The sequence below is a fragment of the Mustela putorius genome, unplaced genomic scaffold, assembly GCF_011764305.1.
Source record: "Mustela putorius furo isolate JIRA1106 unplaced genomic scaffold, ASM1176430v1.1 tig00003836_pilon_pilon_pilon, whole genome shotgun sequence".
In the NCBI taxonomy this organism is placed as follows: Eukaryota; Metazoa; Chordata; class Mammalia; order Carnivora; family Mustelidae; genus Mustela; species Mustela putorius.
In genome coordinates this window covers 6,616,718-6,622,024 of record NW_025421989.1, presented here as the reverse complement: position 1 = coordinate 6,622,024, position 5,307 = coordinate 6,616,718, and the positions used below count along the sequence as shown (strand labels likewise).

Sequence of the window (5,307 nt, the reverse complement as noted above, 5' to 3'; positions counted from 1 at the left end):
TTGGGGGAGTGTGTGACTCCTGACCTCAGGGTCATGAGTTCAAGCCCCATGTGGGGTGTACGGGTTACTTAAAAATAAAGTCTTAAAAACAACAGCAACAACTAAGGGTCAGGGTCTTGAGACCACATCCCATGAAATACAGCAATACATAGCAATCATTAATAGCCTTCAAGTGTCCCAGTAGGGGCATTGACAGGAATCTAGCTAGGGGCCAGCTCAAATCTTGGATGTATATGCAGGCTCGGGCATGGGATGGTAACTGTTGTCTGTGATGGGGATACGCCTGAGCCTGAGAATTTAGAAAAAGTACAGAAATTTAAGAGAAGCAAAACTACAGGATTCGTATTTGGGGTGAAGAGGGAATCTGTGCATATTTGACATCTTATGCATTTGTAAAGTTTCCAAGATTTTCTGAGCTTTGGAAACCACTGTAAAATGCATAATTAGGTAATTAATCTAAACTTGTCATTTTAGTTGAAAACTAATTTTATCCACAGTATTGGAACCTTTTTTTTCTTTTTCAGTATTGGGACATTTTTAAGAAAACATAAAAACAAATAATGAAGGTTCCAAGTGTAGTGGTTGTCACGTCTGCTTTACACGCAGAAGGTCCTGGGTTCGAGCCCCAGTGGAACCACGGGTGGAAAGTTCTTTTTCTCTGGGGCGCCTGGGTGGCTCAGTCTGTTGGGCATCTGCCTTCAGCTCAGGTCTGATCCTAGTGCCCCGGGATCAAGTCCTGCATCAGGCTCCCTGCTCCACGGGGAGTCGGCTTCTCCCTCTGCCTGCTACTCAGCCCTACTCATGTTCTCTCTTTCAAATAGACAAATAAAATCTTCAAAAAAAGAAAGAAAACTTAAGCTTCACTATATGTTTAATTCATTAGACTTAAAAGTTATTTGCGTACTTGTTAATTGAGACAGTTGAAGTGATTAAAAAGGAAACTACAGTACACTGTCGTGTGGGGCGTTTGGGGCTTTTTTTTAAGGATTTTTTTTTAAAGATTTTATTTATTTATTTCACAGACAGAGATCACAAGTAGGCAGAGAGGCAGGCTCCCTGCTGAGCAGGGAGCCCGATGCGGGACTTGATCCAAGGACCCTGGGTCATGATCTGAGCTGAAGGCAAAGGCTTTAACCCACTGAGCCACTCAGGTGCCCCTTTAGGATTTTATTTTTAAGTCATCTGTATGCCCGATGTGGGGTTTAAACTCAACCTCAAGATCAAGAGTCGCATGCTCCCTGACGGAGCCAGCCGGGCGCCTCACACTGAGTTTTTGTTTTGTTTTAAAGATTTTATCTATCCATTTGACAGAGAGAGATCACAAGTAGGCAGATAGGCAGGCAGAGAGAGAGAGAGGAGGAAGTAGGGCCCCCGCTGAGCAGAGACCCCGATGTGGGGCTCCATCCCAGGACCCTGGGATCATGACCTGAGGGGAAAGCAGAGGCTTACCCCACTGAGCCACCCATGCGCCCCCCCACACTGAGTTGTAAATGTGCTTGCAAATTCATGACAGTATTTAATGAACTAAGTTTGCCAGTAGGATCAAGCATTTTCCAGAGGTCCCTTGCGAGAGGTTGTTACTATTTGCTGGACTTTAAAATGAATTAATAAAAAGAATAATAAGGTTTCTCGGCTGCACTTAAAAGGTTAACGTAAACAAGGCTTTTTTTTTTTTTTTTTTTTTTTTTTTAGATTTTATTTATCTGACAGACAGAGATCACAAGTGGACAGAGAAGCAGGCAGAGAGAGAGAGGGGGAAGCAGGCTCCCTGCCGAGCAGAGCCCGATGCAGGGCTCGATTCCAGGACCCTGAGATCATGACCTGAGCCTAAGGCAGCAGCTTTAACCCACTGAGCCACCCGGGCACCCCTAAACATGGCATTTATACCTGCAACTTAAATCAACTATCAAATCTGTAAAAATGCATAAATCTTTCTTACACATACGCACAGACACACACACACTCCACTTTTGGGGGCTCTAATCGCCACTTCCAGAGAGCTGTACGATGGACAAATCACAAATTACTATGCTCACATTTACAAATGCACGAGCCCGTCTTTGCAAGCCTACGGCAATAATGTGAGCGAATACCAACATTGTTTACCAGATAAATTCCACCCAACTCAGGAACCTTACTCAGCCCTCCAGACCCTTCTTAGAGCTGATGAGGTCTGATATGAGCCAGGCTGCCTTCCTCCCGAGGTGCAGCGCTTCTGTTCTTTTGAACAGAATCTCACTTTTAATAGTCTGCCCTTGTCATGTTCTCATCCACTACAGATGTGTGTGTGAGAGAGATGGGCTGTCATCGGAATAAATTATTTCCCCCCAGCCAGCTTGTTTAGGTTCCTTATAAAGCACCAGCTTAGCTCTGTACTACTTGAACTAGGAACTGTTGATCTGGTCCCAAGAACCCCATTCGTGGCCACTGTGTGCTTTGGAAGTTCCCAATCTCTGACTGTTTGAATTCCGCCGTGGTCTGATTGTGCCCGAGCAAACCAAGTCATACCATGTGGTCTGCAGGGCAGCCCCATCACCCCGCACTCCAGACCTACGGAAGCAGGATCTGCTTCTTAACAAGATCCCCCCCAGCGAGTCCCGTGCAGGTGATGGTTTAGGAAGCAGCTGGCTGGAGAAGAATCCAAGAAGCACTAACAGCTTTTGCCATGATGCTGTGTTGCTTGGGTTTCTGCTCAACAGAGTACACGGTAGCATTTGGTTTAGTTACTTATTTTTTATTTCTCTTTTTATTTTTATTTTTTCTATCTTCTATTTTATTATTTTATTTTATCTTCTATTTTTATTTTTATCATTTCTATTTTTTATTTTATTATTCTCTTTTTATTTTTTTTTATATGTCAAAGATGAAATCTTTATTTTTTTCAAATTATTTTTTTAGGGACGTCTGGCTGGCTCAGTCATTAGGCCTCTGCCTTTGGCTCAGGTCATGATCCCAGGGTCCTGGGATCGAGTCCCGCATCGGGCTCCCTGCCCAGCAGGAAGCCTACTTCTCCGTCTCCCACTCCCCCTGCTTGTGTTCCCTCTCTCGCTGTGTCTCTGTCAAATAAACAAATAAAATCTTCAAAAAAATTTTTTTAATTTAAATTCAACGAATTCACTTATAGAGCATTATCGGTTTGGGAGTAGAGGTCAGTGATGCATCAGTCTTACATAACACTCCGAGCTCATCCCATCATGGGCGCTCCTTCAGGTCCCTCACCCAGTGCCATTTGTTTGAAATGAAAATGTCACTTTTCCGCAAGTTTCCTCTATCAGTCATTCAATTATGTGTATATTTGTTATTGAGTGAACACGCTGTTTGCACGGGAGGCTCTGGGGAGACGGAGGGGGCGGGACGTTTCGGCGACTGTCCTCAGTGCGGTCCTGGGGCTGCAGGAAGTGTGCTAAGCTCCAGCCAACGCCGGTCATATCGCCCTAGATAAAGTTCGGGGTGGATTAAAGGAGGTCACAAATGCACTTCTGTTCCTTATATCAGGAGGAGAGAGTTTGTTTACCCTCTTACTTTGACCGTAACTGGATGGAAGTGACGAGCTAGGCCTTCCATTCCCAGGCTTAAGAGAGAAGGGGCCCTGTTCTGCTTTCTCGCTCTGGGAAGCCAGCCTCCACGTAAGGAGTCTGATGACTCTGAGACCGCTCTGCTCAAAGGTCGCCCAAGATAGCTCTGTGGCAAGGAACCCTGAGGAGCCAGCTGTCTAAGTTTAAGGCTTCTCGAACTTTCCATCTTGGCCAGCATGAATACAGCTGAAGCCACAGCCCTGGCTGACCCGCAGAATCACGATCACACCCGAAAATATTGTCGTTGAAGCCATTCATTTGGAGGTGATTTGTCACCTGGCGATAAGCATCTATGACACATGCTCAGACCTGCGCACCAGCCGCCTACTTCCTGTTGCCCACAGGATGGCTCTGCCAAAGCTGCGAGGAGTTTCCTCCCGCTCGAGCGGGGAACAAAACGTAGGAAACGACGAAAGCCGAGAAAGGGAAGACGAGCTGAGAAACAGAAAGTGAGCACGTACGGAAGAAACTCGGGCCTGCCTTGATCTACCCAGCGGTTCCCCGACGCGGCCCCCAGCCACACCGCCACCACTTGTCTTCTCTGCCCATATCGGTGGCAGCGTGACTTACTACAAGTGTGTAAATTGTTAGTGTAAACCTCAGGGAATGTTTACAAGCTGAATGCAGCCGCTGAGTCAGCCCTGAGTTGCCCCGGCCTGGCCTCTTCCACTCACCCAACTGTCCCTCAGGGGGACCAGCCTCCTGAGTCCTGTCAGAGTGGGTCGGCCAGGCCTGCTTTGAAATGTTCTGTCACTAGGATGCGTTCCATGTGTCCTTTTTGTATCTGGTTTCTTTCTTTTTTTTTTTTTTTAATTTTTTTTTTTATTTATTTATCAGAGAGAGAGAGGGGAAGAGAGAGAGCACAGGCAGACAGAATGGCAGGCAGAGGCAGAGGGAGAAGCAGGCTCCCTGCTGAGCAAAGAGCCCGATGTGGGACTCGATCCCAGGACGCTGGGATCATGACCTGAGCTGAAGGCAGCTGCTTTACCAACTGAGCCACCCAGGTGTCCCTGTATCTGGTTTCTTTTTCTCCACTTCATGTCGTGGGATTCCTTCCTGGTGTCCTATGTCGTCTTCGCTCATTCGATCTCAAAGAGGGGGAGTCTCGCTGCCGGGACAATGTGTTTGTGCGTGCGCTGATTTACCGAAGCCAAGCGCTGGCAAACCTTTTCCGAAAGTGGTCAAGTTGTAAATCTTTTAGTCACTGTGGGCCTAGGGTCTGTCACAACTACTCGTCCCTGCCATTGGAGCCTGAAAGCAGCCACATTACGTATTTACCTAATCCGTAAATGGAAGGATACAGTCACGTACCGATAGGTCCGCCTTATTGACGCTGGAATTTGAATTTCATGTGGCTACGTGTAGGTTTAGCCTTCTGGGAAACTGCCAAAATGTTTTCTCCAAGGGCCATACCATTTTACATTTCTACCCCTCCTGCAGGACTGCTCAGGGTTGGGGCATCTAGGCAGCACAGTCGGTTAAGTGTCGGACGCTTGGTTTCCTCTCCGGTCATGATCTCAGGGTCACGAGATCGAGCCCCCGGTCGGTCTCCACACTCAGCACCGAGTCTGCTTAGACTCTTTCTCCCTCTCCTTTTGTCCTTCCCTGAGCACTCTCCCCTCTTTCTCTCTCTCAAATAAATAAATAAGATCTTAAAAAAAAGAGGGGGGAAGGCACAGGTTTCTCCACATCCTCATCAGCATTTGGTGTTGTCACTACTGTCACTGTTTTT

At 46.8% G+C, this 5,307-nt stretch overlaps 1 non-coding gene across 1 annotated transcript; it reads left to right on the top strand.

Annotated features, from left to right (window-relative positions):
- Positions 1–565: 565 nt before the first annotated feature.
- Positions 566–637, top strand: TRNAV-UAC. The gene has a single exon. It is a non-coding gene; the product is annotated as a tRNA-Val (tRNA).
- Positions 638–5,307: the final 4,670 nt, after the last annotated feature.